At 39.5% G+C, this 16611-nt stretch overlaps 1 protein-coding gene across 2 annotated transcripts in view; it reads left to right on the top strand.

The window, feature by feature from the left end:
• Positions 1-9327: 9327 nt before the first annotated feature.
• The window catches only part of acsl1a (acyl-CoA synthetase long chain family member 1a), a 50604-nt gene continuing 43320 nt past the window's right edge, over positions 9328-16611 (top strand). For both annotated transcript variants that reach the window (XM_024398369.2, XM_024398370.2), the window contains exon 1: positions 9328-9426. The gene's annotated coding sequence lies outside the window, so the exon portion shown is untranslated. The remainder of the gene's footprint in view (positions 9427-16611) is intronic.

The raw sequence follows: 16611 nt of genomic DNA, 5'->3' as shown, positions 1-16611 counted from the left end.
GAGGTGTTCCAATGTGTCACAAAGAAGGGTACCTATTGGTAAATGGGTAAAAAAAAAAGAAGGAAAAAATATATATTAAATATCCCTTTAACCATGGTAAAGTTAATCAATACACTGAGTCACTACAAAGATACAGGCGTCCTTCCTAACTCAGTTGCCAGAGAAGAAGTTAACCGCTCAGGGATTTCCTTCCTCTCCGGCAAACAGTTGCAGAGTTTAATAGCTGTGATAGAAGAAAACTGAGGATGGCTCAACAACATTGTAGTTTATCCACAATACTAACCTAATTGAAAGAGTAAAAAGGATTAAGTCTGTACATAATACAAATATTCCAAAACATGCATCCTGTTTGCAACAAGGCACTAAAGTAATACTTCACAAAATGTGATAAAGCAATCATTTTTTTCCTGAATACAGTGTTATGTTTTGGGCAAATCCAATGCAACACATTACTGATTACCACGCTCCATATTCTCAAGCATATTTTTCATAAATGTAATCGTTATGGACTGAAGAAATGGAATGGCTTCAAGCACAGGCAAAATCCTAGAGGAAAACCTGGTTCAGTCTGCTTTCCAGCAGACACTGGGAGATGAATTCACTTTTCAGCAGGACAATAACCTAAAACACAAGGCCAAATACACACTGAAGTTGCTTACTAAGAACAGTGAATATTCCTAAGCAGCAGAGTTACAGTTTTGACTTAAATCTGATTGAAAAGTTATGGCAAGACCTGAAAATGGTTGTCTAGCAATGATCAACAACCAATTTGACAGAGCTTGAAGAATTTTGAAAAGAATAATGGGCAAATGTTGCACAATTCAGTTGTGAATAGTGCTTAGAGATTTACCCAGAAAGACTCACACCTGTAACAGCTGCCCAAGGTGATTCTAACATGTATTGACTCAGGGCGTTGAATACTTATCTAATGAAGATTTGTGTTTTATTTTTCAAAAATGTTTAAGGCACTGTATCATAATCCCCCTGCATAATGTTATTATTGAATATTCCAGCAAGTACCATCACGTAAAATGAGAATCAACCAATGTTTCTGCCTAAGTACAATTTAACATACTCATCAAACGAATGTACTAAACCATGCTATTTTTATTTTCTTTCATTACAATAATATTCTACTCATATATAGGTTAAAAACCTAATTCGAAGAACTGCGTAGGCATATGAGGTAGTCAATGTTTTTAACCTATTTCTGAAATTATTAGTTGTAGGTATAAGAATGATTCTGACAAAAAAAAAAAAATCCAGTCCTTATGGTAATGAAGTGTCAACCACTGGACGCTGCGTTGTCATGCGCTGCGCTGTGACCCGCAATGACCTATCGTGAGTCCCAGACACCAATCCTTTAGCTTCTCGCGCCACCCTGAGTCTGATCTGCCTCAGTTCACACGCTCACCATTGTGTGTGAAAATCAAATAAATAAGGAATACAAACAGAAATAATACATGGTGAAAATAATGATGGTTGAGAATGTAAATCATCAATGTTATCATATTACCGTTTTTTTTTGCAATCACTTTGGCACATTTTTTAGATGTATGCGGTACTATATTAAAAAAACGAAGTACAAAACTCTAAATTGATAACAGTTGTAATGCCCTATCTTTTGATTGCGCATTCTTTGTGTTTTTCATAGTTTTTTCCCTGAGTCATTCATGCAAAATCAAGTTAATTCTGTGAAATACCATGAGAACATGTAGTTTAGTCACCAATTCATCAGATAATGAATGATAGGCTGACCATTTAGTCATTTTAACTAGGCTACAATTTACAGTTATTTCCAATGGCTTTGGTGCTATTTTCAGAAGTATGCCTATGTGGGGAATTTTCAAAACTCCAAACTGGTAACCCTTGTAAAACAGCAAGCCTCGTAAATATGTTATTGTGTATTCATATTGTTTGGAGACATCTTTCACCACACAACCTTTGATCCAAAGGATTATATACGTTTACTGTGGAATACCATGAGAACATTGAGTTAATCACCAAAACACAACATAATGATATCTTCTCAATTGAGTCCTTTTAACAACCATTTAATCCAATAGCAAAAAATGTGTGTTTAAAAATTGCCCTTTGAGTATAATATGCTACAGTACTGTAAATTACAGTACATTACACTGTTTTCAAATTACACATTCCACTACCCATAAACATTTCCTGAAAATCAAATTTCCATCATTTCTATGCCACGGGTGGTCAAAGGTGAAGACATCATTCACAATCAGGGATGCAACAAAATAAATGTATTGCTCAAATATAATGACAACATAGGTGTACTGTAATCAAATGAAACAAATTAAAGCCTGACAAGCCTCTTTTGAGGATTAGCAACACTGGAGGGTTTGTTTTATTTTTAGGGTAGCCATATTCTACAGGCAGACCGCGGTCCAGATCCGAACCCAGAATGGGGTCAATGCGGACTGCGTGTTTCCCGACTTTAACAATTGTTTTTATTTTTTAGGAACTCAGTCGGGCTTTCAATTTAATGCAGTTTGGGGTTGCATGGGTGGGTCGCAAGGTGGGGCTTGGTAACTAAACCGATAATTTACAATATCCATACCTTTGCCACCTAGGAAATTTGTGGCAAAGGTATCTTCTCAAATAGTCGTTGAGTACCCCTTGGTATAGGAGATGCATTTGTTACATACTATACAGTAGACTACATCTCTGATATGTAAATATATATAAATATTTTACTTACTGTGAAGTAAAATCCTAATAGTTATCATCATAATCAAAATGTGCTTATAGTTTTGAAACATCGACAGATGTTCGACAGATTTTTCACATTGTCGCCTCCGGTATTCAAACCAGCAACTTTTCAGTTACTGGCACAATGTTCTAACAACGAGGCTACTGCTGCCTGTAACCCCCCTTGGGTTGTGACGTGGCAGAGACCTTTGGGGGCTATACTCGGCCTTGTCTCAGGATGGTAAGTTGGTGGTTGAAGATATCCCTCTAGTGGTGTGGGGGTTTTGCTTGGCAAAGTGGGTGGGGTTATATCCTGCCTGTTTGGCCCTGTCTGGGGATATTGTCGGACGGGACCACAGTGTCTCCCGACCCCTCCTGTCTCAGCCTCCAGTATTTATGCTGCAGTAGTTTATGTGTCGGGGGGCTAGGGGCAGTCTGTTATATCTGGAGTATTTCTCCTGTATTATCCGGTGTCCTGTGTGAATTTAAGTATGTTCTCTCTAATTCTCTCTCTCTCTTTCTTTCTTTCTTTCTTTTTCTCTCTTTCTTACTTTCTTTCTTTCACTCTCTCTCTCTGAGGACCTGAGCCCTAGGACCATGCCTCACGACTACCTGGCCTGATGACTCCTTGCTGTCCCCAGTCCACCTGGCCATGCTGCTGCTCCAGTTTCAACTGTTCTGCCTGTGGCTATGGAACCCTGACCTGTTCACCGGATGTACTACCTGTCCCAGACCTGCTGTTTTCAACTCTCTAGAGACAGCAGGAGTGGTAGAGATACTCTGAATGATTGGCTATGAAAAGCCAGCTAACATTTACCCCTGAAGTGCTGACCTGTTGCACCCTCGACAACCACTGTGATTATTATTATTTGAACCTGCTGATCATCTATGAACATTTTGACATCTTGGCCATGTTCTGTTATAGTCTCCACCCGGCACAGCCAGAAGAGGACTGGCCAACCCTCATAGCCTGGTCCTCTCTAGGTTTCTTCCTAAGTTCTGTCCTTTCTATGGAGTTTTTCCTAGCCACCGTGATTCTACACCTGCATTGCTCGCTGTTTGGGGTTTTAGGCTGGGTTTCTGTACAGCACTTTCTGACACCAGCTTATGTAAGAAGTGCTTTATAATTGATTTGATTGATTGTAATGGCAGGTTGTGAGCAAGTTGAGAAATGTGAGTCTTACAGTTTCATTATCCTTATACAGTACATACCTAAGACAAATCATCATAAATAGGGGTATTGGCTACTGTGAAAACGTAGGACAATTATGTATTCCATTTCTGCCGCATGCAACATTGTACTAAATCACCTTTTCCACATGACTTGTAAACAGATGCTGTATCCCCTACTTGAAATGAATCAGCTCACAGTGTATCATTGACATTTAGATAATGAGTGGAATATATTCTTAAATACAACCCAGGTATTTCAGAAGTGCATTGTGCATACACAACACTATAATTCATAATGGTAGCAACAACACTCTAAAAAACGTGGTGTTCTACAAGGGTTCTTCTAAGATCAGTAAAGTTTGAGAAACCTTAGGGTTCTTGGCACTGAAAATTACCCCCAAAAGGTTCTTCAAGAACCCCATAGGTGGGGTTCATTGAGGAACCTCCTTAGTTGGTGTTTTTTTTTTTGCAGGACCCAACTGCCCAACTGAAACATTTGGATTTGAATATGAAAGGAGACCAGGCCCAGACACTTATCTGAAAAATGTAAAGATCTCAATTTAAGTTAAGGTTTGTCCCTTATATGATCTAAATTGATATTGTTTTATGATGATACCATCTTTCATATTTGTGCAAATCTTTGTAAAACAAAAAATGGACAAATGTCAATGGATATCAGTCAACAAAGGTAAGAATATGTATACTATAAGAATATGTTGAAGGCTAGCTGTATTGGGTAGAGGTGACTGAACTGCTCACTTTTGAGTCTGTAGGTATATAGAGGAGGCATACAAAGGTATGTCAATTGGTATTGGTATGTACCATCCTTCTCCCTTACCTCTTCAATGAAAATCCAATAGGCCATTACGGACAAGGTATGTGCACGAAAACCATTATCAAAACAGTTTTTTTCATTCACTACAAAAACCAAGGTATCGAGTGCATGTTCTGTCGTGTGCATGTTTTAAAATTAAGCATCTGTACTATTTTTTGGGGATTCATTGACTTCACCCTCCACACACCTCTGATGAATGTATGTCACGACCGTCGTATGAATAATTGGACCAGCGTTTCACATTTTATTGATAGTGACATTTCCTAAACAACACCGCTATAACGATCGCGGCATATGTAGGTCATACAAAACAATATCCCACATCGCAGGTGGGGAAAAAGGACACACTAAGTATGATCCCCAATTAGAGGTAACGATCATCAGCTGCCTCCAATTGGGAACCATACACACACACACACCAACATAGAAATATAATACCTAGAAACCCCCCTAGTCACACCCTGACCTAAAACACTCAGCGCGTGACAATACAACAGGAAACTTGTTCGATCACCATACAATGCAAACTCACTCATTCTGGCTATGGATATGGAGAACATCAACACATTAACATGTCACTAAAATCATTATTAACACTGACAACTAAAATATTGTGTTACTGCTATGCATATTAATAATAATAATAATAATAGGGCAGAAGGATTGTTCAAAAACGAACCCCAAAAGGTTCTTCAAAATGTTTTTCGAGGATCCATTTAAAGGGTTCTTTGAATAACATATAGGGGTTCCCCCACAGTTTCAATTTGAAGAACCCCTAAAGGATACTCCAGGAACCTTTTCTTTTTAAAGTGTAGAGTGAATCTTTCCACTTTGTCCTATTGGAGCACACTGGTGGATGGAGAATAATGATGTAGTACTTACAGCCACATCCATATACTCATGTCAAATTGATATGAGGTCAACATATAGAAATGTACAGTGTTCAGCAGTTAGCAAACTATACGTTAACTAAGCACTATATAATTTGAGTTCAGTAGTTATCCATTTTGAGCAGTTTGATTAGGTGATAATAGTATTGTTAAAAAATGACAAGAAAATAATATTAAAAGTAAAGTGAATATTGCATTTTGAGAAAAGCACATACTTTGATTGAATATGTAGACTTTCCAAATTGAAAGAGTGATTTTCTGCAATGAACAAGTGACTTTGTAAATGTATTTGTTTTACTCAGTCAAAATGTGCTTATAGTTTTGAAACATAAGCCATTTTGAGAATCTACTTTGATTTTTTTGCTTAGAGTTAAAATGTACAACATACTTGCACCAAAGTGATTGTAAAAACTGTAACGCTACCTATAATTGAAGTGTTGATCATTTTTTATCAGAAAAAAATGCCTATTTTGTAGCCTACAGATGTCAGATCTTAATATGACCCATTTTGTCGCAGGAGGAAAACAATCCTGCTGCAGGGGGATTTGAATGAATATTGAATATTTAGAATCGCCAAAAGGGGGCAATTAGAAGTGAAGTTTGCATTACCGTACCTAGGGGTCTATGGTTTAAAACAATTCTAGCATTCAGATGTTTATGAATGTTATGCATTTTATTGCAATACCGAATAAAGTAATACGTAGTCAGCCATTCAAATAGATACTCTTCAAATTGACAATGAAATAATGATTAAATTATCCTCTTTAGTTTAAGCTTTAGATTAGAACCTTTTGTCTTTGACATTTCATTGAATAAACATAACTGATAGTCTGACATCAATGATTTGCTGAGTCTCACTTTGATGGGTCCTACTCTAGAGTGCGCCATTGGTCTGGTCACATAAAATAATGAGCAAAACAAATAATGGGGTTCATCATTTGATCAAATAACAGTTTTCGATAATCAAACATTTATGGTTCGAAAGAAAGGCAAAGCTTTCCAATGATGTAAAATTAAAAGCCTGTAATTGAACGTAAAAAAGTTGATTGATAAAACACTTTGTACTATTGATGATGTACCTGTATATGAATATGAAATATTGTTATTACAGTATGAACAGATCATGTTATGACCAGTTATGACCACAATAGGAAGCAAACATACATTGTAGACATTAAACTCGTCAGTCATCTGTGTGGCCATGCACGCCTCCAACTCAATCATCAAGTTTGCAGGCGACACTACAGTGGTAGGCTTGATTACCAACAACGATGAGACGGCCTACAGGGAGGAGGTGAGGGCCCTCGGAGTGTGGTGTCAGGAAAATAACCTCATACTCACCGAAAACACACACAAACTTTTACAGATGCACAATCGAGAGCATCCTGTCGGGCTGTATCACCACCTGGTATGGCAACTGCTCCGCCCACAACCGTAAGGCTCTCCAGAGGGTAGTGAGGTCTGCACAACGCATCGCCGGGGGGAAACTATCTGCCCCCCAGGACACCTACACCACCTGATGTCACAGAAAGGCCAAAAAGATCATGAAGGACAACAACCACCCGAGCCACTGCCTGTTCACCCCGCTATCACCCAGAAGACGAGGTCAGTACAGGTGCATCAAAGCTGGGACCGAGAGACTGAAAAACAGCTTCTATCTCAAGGTCATCAGACTGTTAAACAGCCATTACTAACATTGAGTGTCTGCTGCCAACATACTGACTCAAATCTCTAGCCACTTTAAAAATAAAAAATTGGATGTAAATGTATCCCTAGTCACTTTAAACAATGCCACTTTATATAATGTTTACATACCCTACATTACTCATCTCATATGTATATACTGTACTCTATACCATCTACTGCATCTTGCCGATGCCACACGGCCATCGCTCATCAATATATTTATATGTACATATTCTTATTCATCCCTTTACACTTGTGTGTATAAGGTAGTTGTTGTGAAATTGTTCGATTACTCGTTAGATATTACTGTACAGTCGGAACTAGAAGCACAAGCATTTCGCTACACTCACAATAACATCTACTAACCATGTGTATGTGACTAATAAAAGTTGATTTGATTTGATTTGATGACAGACCTTTGTGTTGGATGAGTTGAGTTGACACCCATTCAACTCTAAGTGCATTGAGCACCTCGTGGAAAAGCACTATAGAAATCCAATCCATTATGTTCATAATTATTGTTTGTCATCAGCTTAAAGGGGTAGAACATGTAGACCTACTGTCAGGGATGGCCCCCACATCAGCCCATTTTTTCCCCTTGTAACATTAACCTGAACTGCTCTATGGAAAGTCCATTCAACCTACTGTTTTTCCCAAGTGGGAAAAAGTGAGAGATGGGATGTAGTGGTGGGTTGCTTTATGACTTTGCGGTTGTGGCTGCAGACGGGGCTCTGCACAGAACTATTGGCCAGATTTACCCAAGTTTGCACTAGATGCCATATTGGCACCTGTTTCTTTCAGTAAAGGATAAAACACCAAAAACTGTCTTCGTCTACACTATTACTACACATCTACACACATACACGTATTCTTTCTCAAAACTTTTATTTGCTATTTATGTACTGTCCTTTACGTTCAGTCCTCTGCAGCTGGTAGTTGGTATTATTATATTATTTCATAAAACAGGTGGACATGGAACATCCTTTTCTCAGACAAACAGTGTTGTACACAGATTGTACACACATTTTTTAAATGTACGTATTTGGACAATAGTAAATTTTTTAACTTTACATTCATTCCCCATCATTGGGATCAGCCACTGGCTTGGTTGAGGCACCTGCTCGGGATGTTGTTGACCAATCCTAGGGAATGTCACCAACTCCCTCAGATTTCTCTGTGCTCTTTTGTTGAATGCTTGCTTCCATGAGTCGACACACCACAATTGCTCTATTGAATTGGAGATCTGGACACTGATGGCCGGTCAAGAACAAGAACAAGTTTGTGTTCCTTTTTGCCATTTATCAAATGGGATTGAATGTGTTTGATGATGTATATGTTGGTTTGTCAATATGTGATCAAACTTTCAATTCTTTTCAGGGAGCTTTTTGGCACAATAGAAGCACAGGTTTAGGGCACAAGGCTAAAGGGATTTTTTTTAAACTGATTTTAAAGCGACATTAAAGCATAAATTCATCCTGTAAATGTTAGTTGTCACCATCAGATCACAGAATACAGTGTGTGAGTAACTTGACTGTTGACTGACAATCTTAATATTAGTTGGTTGGATGAAGTTAAGTTAGGCTAGACAGCATAAGCAATTGAGCAGTTGGCGCCATACAATGTCCTTTACATACTGTAGGCTATAATGTCCTTTAGCCTGGTGGAATATCATCGTTTGTCCATATGAGAAAAAGGGTAGGCCTAATTAATGGATGTCTGATAATGTGGCAAAACTGTGTTGTCAAAAACAACAAAAAATGTAATAAAATCGTAGGCTACATGAATTGTTCTGATAAAGATTGTATTGAAATTGAATTTGGAACAAAATTTAACTTGTCTGAACAAACTTGCATCCGAAGCATCTTTAAAAAACAAATACAAGTTGTTTGAGCAAATTTGAATAATGTGACATAAATAAAGTGTGATGGAATGTGCAAAAAGATGGACGCGTACGTAACGTTCAATAAAAATTGTCCAATGAAAACACGCCTTTGAAAATTGTATGGGGAAAATATTAGACAGCATCACTGATTGGCCAAGCAGCTGCTTTACAAGTGAGATCCACTGTTGAGCGCTACATCCTCTTTAAAGATTGTGAATGGTTCACGCCTAGGAGGCTGCCTGACACAGGTTTGTTGGATGTTTAATTTTATGCTTTGCCTGTTCAATTATAATATTCCAAGTTTGTGCTCAATAACTATGTAAAAAATAAGAAATGCATTGTGTGTTTGTTTGCGCAATAACTGGGTCATTAAAAAAACAACAGTCGCTCAGTTTTCAAAAGGCGTAACGTTAGATGTCTGATGGTGGATTAATTCGTTTTAAATGTAGATAATATCCATCAAATTGTCAATACAGATTACGTGCACATCGCTGGCTGGATAGACAACGCATTTTAAGACGTAGGCCTATACAAAAACAATATTTATATTTCACAGGCGTTTCCTATTTCGTAGCATGCTCGGTGAATCAACACGTAGTCATAAAAATAGATATCTGCTGTATAACTTTTTCTTCCTCTAAACTATATATCAACTTCTTGCGACCGCAAACTAAAGACGAAATTTTCAAGGCAGTCTAGTGGAAGAGATTGAGTAAAAAGGTCGTATGAGTTGTGAACTGAAAGGAGATACTACGTTTGTGAGACACTCAACTTTGTTTAGAAACGTTTATTATCGTGATGCGCGCTTTTAGAACTTGTGAAAGGAGCCCGAATGACGCCATTGTTAGTTAATTCGCTAATATTGTAATAGAAGTTTAAAAGGAGACAATGTATCCATTGTCAAACTCGTGTTGTGGCATCCCCGCCTTGTCATTTGCTTCGACAGTGCTGAGTTACTATAAGTGAAATTCGAAAAATATTCATAGGTCAATTGATTTACTTTTAAAAACCATTTATTTAAACAAGCAACATAAAATACAATATTTCCACTAGTAAAGCAAAAGCGATAGGCTACTCCGATGCATAGAGAAAACAATTGAAATACTTTTTAATTTTGAAATTAACAGTAACTTTCTTTATCATGTTTAATTTTTAAGGGAAATTGGGATACCCATTTAAGTGATCGTGCAAGGTTCTGTTGCAATTGCAATGTCGCAATTTATTTTCAAAGAGTAGCTCAAAGCCTATTAATGCTGCATTAGCCTACTCAGGGTTTCAGTCTTAGTGACCTTTTCAAATGAAGGTTTATTTTTTTCTTTCTCTAAACAGTTCATTCCTAAGCATTATTAAGCTTAGTACAGGTGGCAAGATTTAGACCTGTTGGTGTTACTAAGTCCTCAATGTTCTTTGCCAGAAAGCTGTATTGCGCACTTTCTTAACCCTGCCCTGCCTAGGCCAGTCCAGGGTGGCTTCAAGTTCACAGCAATTTCAAAGGCATACACTTGCTACCAATGGTTGTAGCCTACTTATTAGGCCCAATTTCAAATATTGACAGGTGCCATTGAAACTTGGTTTGGTAGAACACCTGAACATTTGACGTCATAAGCTTGGCCAATACCTGGCTCGTTGTGGTACAGCAGACAACCACATTAGAGGAATTGTGTGGAATGTTGCCTTGATTCACTGTCTGAGTGCGCTGCTTTTAACCGGCTCTCCTGTTGACAATATTCTTGAGATGCAAACCCTTTTTTTTTTCTCCACTGGATTGGTCTGCCATGTGGTTATCTGGCATAGCATTGTTCATATACTACAAAGGGGATAGTATTTTGTCAGTATTCCAGTACCGCTGTTCCTTTCTTTAGGTGAAAGGTGAAAGTCTCCTATTGAGAGTTGACTACAACCCCCAGGGACAGTGTGTTCCTGGAAATCTGGAGTAGTCTGCATAATTAAAAAAAAAAAAAAAAAAAGTTGTCAGTAGTAGCATGCATTCATGCCTCTTTGAATTCAGATATGAAGTGATGTGTTGACTGACAACCATGTGGTAACTTCTACAGAAGATCTTCTCACGCCTTTTACGATATATTACAAAGGGATTCTGCTACGATGTTTGGTTCGTATTTGTATGTTACAGATGTTATATCTCCAAATGTGCCACAAAATAGATCTGGAAACATATACACTGCTCAAAAAAATAAAGGGAACACTTAAACAACACAATATAACTCCAAGTCAATCACACTTCTGTGAAATCAAACTGTCCACTTAGGAAGCAAAACTGATTGACAATAAATGTCACATGCTGTTGTGCAAATGGAATAGACAACAGGTGGAAATTATAGGCATTTAGCAAGACACTCCCAATAAAGGAGTGGTTCTGCAGGTGGGGACCACAGACCACTTCTCAGTTCCTATGCTTCCTGGCTGATGTTTTGGTCACTTTTGAATGCTGGCGGTGCTTTCACTCTAGTGGTAGCATGAGACGGAGTCTACAACCCACACAAGTGGCTCAGGTAGTGCAGCTCATCCAGGATGGCACATCAATGCGAGATGTGGCAAGACGGTTTGCTGTGTCTGTCAGCGTAGTGTCCAGAGCACGGAGGCGCTACCAGGAGACAGGCCAGTACATCAGGAGACGTGGAAGAGGCCGTAGGAGGGCAACAACCCAGCAGCAGGACCGCTACCTCCGCCTTTGTGCAAGGAGGAGCACTGCCAGAGCCCTGCAAAATGACCTCCAGCAGGCCACAAATGTACATGTGTCTGCTCAAACGGTCAGAAACAGACTCCATGAGGGTGGTATGAGGGTCCGACGTCCACAGGTGGGGGTTGTGCTTACAGCCCAACACCGTGCAGGACGTTTGGCATTTGCCAGAGAACACCAAGATTGGCAAATTCGCCACTGGTTCCCTGTGCTCTTCACAGATGAAAGCAGGTTCACACTGAGCACATGTGACAGTCTGGAGATGCCATGGAGAACGTTCTGCTGCCTGCAACATCCTCCAGCATGACCGGTTTGGCGTTGGGTCAGTCATGGTGTGGAGTGGCATTTCTTTGGTGGGGCCCCACAGCCCTCCATGTGCTCGCCAGAGGTAGCCTGACTGCCATTAGGTACCGAGATGAGATCCTCAGACCCCTTGTGAGACCATATGCTGGTGTTGTTGGCCCTGGGTTCCTCCTACTGCAAGACAATGCTAGACCTCATGTGGCTGGAGTGTGTCAGCAGTTCCTGCAAGAGGAAGGCATTGATGCTATGGACTGGCCCGCCCGTTCCCCAGACCTGAATCCAATTGAGCACATCTGGAACATCATGTCTCGCTCCATCCACCAATGCCACGTTGCACCACAGACTGTCCAGGAGTTGTAGGGAGGTCATACAGGCACGTGGAGGCCACACACACTACTGAGCCTCATTTTGACTAGTTTTAAGGACATTACATCAAAGTTGGATCAGCCTGTAGTGTGGTTTTCCACTTTAATTTTGAGTGTGACTCCAAATCCAGACCTCCATGGGTTGATAAATTTGATTTCCATTGATAATTTGTGTCATTTTGTTGTCAGCACATTCAGCTATGTAAAGAAAAAAGTATTTAAGAATATTTCATTCAGATCTAGGATGTGTAATTTTAGTGTTCCCTTTTTATTTTTTTTGAGCAGTGTATTTTTTAAAATTATGACTGTATGCCTGAAGTAGGAGAGACACATTGTGGTCCATCTTGTAGTCTATTTTTTTTTATTAATCAAAGGTGGAAATCCTCAGGAAGTTTAGGCCTAGTTGTTGCTTAATCTTGAATCTAACTGCAGTTAGCTGTCTAAAGTTAGACATGACACACTTTAAATCTACAATTGCTACATCCCTTTGTGGACTTAAATTGAGATGGATAAACTCAGCAAAATAGAAATGTCCTCATTGTCAACTGTTTGTTTTCAGAAAAGTTAACAAGTGTAAATATTTGTATGATCATAACAAGATTCAACAACTGAGACACAAACTGAACAATTTCCACAGATGTGTGACAAACAGAAATGGAGTAATGTGTCCCTGAACAAAGAGGGGGGTCAAAATCAAAAGTAACAGTCAGTATCTGGTGTGGCCACCAGCTCCATTAAGTACTGCAGTGCATCTCCTACTCATGGGCTGCACCAGATTTGCTAGTTCTTGCTGTGAGATGTTACCCCACTCTTCCACCAAGGCACCTGCAAGTTCCTGGACATTTCTGGGGGGGAATGGCCCTAGCACTCTCCCTCTGTTCCAACAGGTCCCAGATGTGCTAAATGGGATTGAGACCGGGCTCTTCGCTGGCCATTGCAGAACACCGACATTCCTGTCTTGCAGAAAATCACGCACAGAACGAGCAGAAAAGTTGGTGGCATTGTCATGCTGGAGGGTCCTGTCAGGATGAGCCTGCAGGAAGGGTACCACATGAGGGAGGAGGATGTCTTCCCTGTAACGCACAGCGTTGAGATTGCCTGTAATGACGACAAGCTCAGTCCGATGATGCTGTGACACAACGCCCCAGAACATGATGGACCCTCCACCTCCAAATCGATCCCGCTCCAGAGTACAGGCCTTGGTGTAACGCTCATTCCTTCGACGATAAACATGAATCCGACCATCACCCCTGGTGAGACAAAACCGCAACTCGTCAGTGAAGAGCACTTTTTGCCAGTCCTTTCTGGTCCAGCGACGGTGGGTTTGTGCCCATAGGCGACGTTGTTGCCGGTGATGTAAGGCAGGTCCTCACCAGACAACAGGCCTACAAGCCCTCAGTCCACCCTCTCTCAGCCAATTTCAGACAGTCTGAGCACTGATGGAGGGATTGTGCATTCCTGGTGTAACTCGGGCAGTTGTTGCCATTCTGTACCTGTCCCGTAGGTGTGATGTTCGGATGTACTGATCCTCTGCAGGTGTTACACGTGGTCTGCCACTTCGAGGACGGACAGCTGATCGTCCTGTCTCCCTGTAGCGCAGTCTTAGGCGTTTCACAGTACTTACATGGCAATTTATTGCCCTAGCCACATCTGCAGTCTTCATGTCTAATGCATGTTCCTGCAGATGAGCAGGGACCCTGTGCATATCTCTTTTGTTTTGTTTTTCATAGTCAGTATGAAGGCCTCTAGTGTCCTAAGTTTTCATCACTGTGACCTTAATCACCTACCGTCTGTAAGTAGTTAGTGTCTTTAAAGACCGTTCCCATAGCTGCATGTTCATTAATTGTTTATGGTTCATTGTTTCCCATGCATGTTCAGTGTTTAAACCCTTTACACCTTTACATGGGAGATCTGTGAAGTTATTTGGATTTTTACGAATTATTTGAAAGACAGGGTCCCGAAAAGGGACTTTTCTTTTTATTATCACGTTTCTATTCTTATCACTTGTGAATGATGCCCAGCATGTGCAGTAAGGCAACTTTTTCAAATCATAGGCACACACATGTAGCCTAGCCCATAGGCCTATATGTTTTGATAAGGTTGGTATCTAACTAAACAGGCCAAATAACTCCAAATGTAGCCTATAGTCCTAGGTTCCCTGGAACACTGTTAGAGAACACAGCCTAGTGAAACATCTTCTTATAAACCCAGTCATTGCACAAACACATGTGAAAACTGAGCCATTACAATGACAGCTAAAAGATGCCAAAATGCCTGGCTTTTTTTGCATGGCTTATTTCTTTGTATCGGGAAAAATATGGCTTTTTATAAAAAGACATTTCATGCAATTCTACTACACTTTATATGACTGGAGACACTAGCAGAATCTTTTTTTTAAATTACAAATTACAGGGTAGCCTACTCTGCTGAAACTGACATGGCTCAATAAAAACTACATTGTCCATAGGCCTACAAGAAAGGGAGAGCCAAAGTATATGATGTCCATCTAAATTGGAGGAGGGGAAAAAAATTAAAATAAGTACAACTGACCCAACAATGATGATAGTGAATGTGCGCACTCACCTGGGATATTGCCGATGCTCTCCGCTGGTGCCAATAAGATGGGCTATACTGTTGTTCGCTCAGTTAAATTGAGAGTTTTGATAACTAAAAGACAGATGAGTTGTCTCTATCTTCTCTTTACAGCACTTACTTTCCAAACTATGTTTTCCTGAAATTTGTATTTTGAAATATTGCCATATGCCTGGCTTGGCGCCTCCTACTTTTCAGACAGTCGCAATTTAACAATAACCTTCCCCAATTATGTCTGCTGCATTTCCTTCTGACTATGCAATACGATTTACAATCAAATGATTTTCTGTGGCCAAATCATGCTTTAGTAGCCTATTTTAATTTTGTATAGACGAGAGTAGGCTATATAATTTTAATTCAATTTACTTTAGGAAAAGCTTCCCCTAGCCTTATTATGGCTGCACTGCCTATGCTTGCATATTAATAACAACCTCATTCGCTATTTGAGTACAGGCTATGGATTACCTTTTTTTGTTTGTTTTTGTAGGCCATTCTAAATAAATGGTTCCATCCATAGGCTCTATGTAAAGACTAGATTAAATTAAGGGGTGAGAATTATCAAGTGCTTGTCAAATTGTAAATGAGAGACTGAAGTGTGTAGCCTGCGCAAGAAGCAGAGCTCATGACTTTTTTTCTTCAAATCATCCTTAGTCGCATAATGCAGGCTTTAGAAAGTATTACAAATCTAAAAGTATATACTAATGCTTGTATCACAACTGAAGTGTCATAAATAACTCTAAATGAAGCATATAGGAGGACCTGTTTCTTTGTTAATTGCTCAACACAGAATAGCCGCATGTGCGCACTCGTTTGGAAATCGTTTGGAGAAAATATCGGTTTTATTCAGCTATGTTTATTTGTATTCCACATACTCTAAAATAATACCACATAATTCTAAGCAAACCTTGTCTGCTAAATTAACTAGTGTAGCCCACAGCCATATGGAATAGCCAGATCAGGGCTTAACGTAAGGTAAACTCAGAATATTTTGTTCTTCTGAAATGGGCTACATTTTCTTTAGACCTGTCTAAAATAAATAATGGATTTATTGTGATGTAGGCTATATTAAATGGATATTAGACTTTTTAAAATATAGATGTTCCTACGGTCTGCATCAGTGGTTTGAAGGCTCAGTGGAGATAGTAGTTTTCATCATAGGTACACTTTGACAGACAAAATGAGGGGAAAAAATCCAGAAAATCACATTGTAGGATTTTTCATGAATTTATTTTCAAAATATGGTGGAAAATAAGTATTCGGTCAATAACAAAAGTTTCTCAATACTTTGTTATATACCCTTTGTTGGCAATGACAGAGGTCAAACGTTTTCTGTAAGTCTTCACAAGGTTTTCACACACTTGCTGGGTATTTTGGCCCATTCCTCCATGCAGATCTCCTCTAGAGCAGTGATGTTTTGGGGCTGTTGCTGGGCAACACGGACTTTCAACTCTCTCCAAAGATTTTTCTATGGGGTT

The sequence above is a fragment of the Oncorhynchus tshawytscha genome, linkage group LG34 (assembly GCF_018296145.1).
Source record: "Oncorhynchus tshawytscha isolate Ot180627B linkage group LG34, Otsh_v2.0, whole genome shotgun sequence".
NCBI lineage: Eukaryota > Metazoa > Chordata > Actinopteri > Salmoniformes > Salmonidae > Oncorhynchus > Oncorhynchus tshawytscha.
Note: the sequence above shows the minus strand (reverse complement) of the source record. Positions and strands in the feature narration are given on the sequence as shown.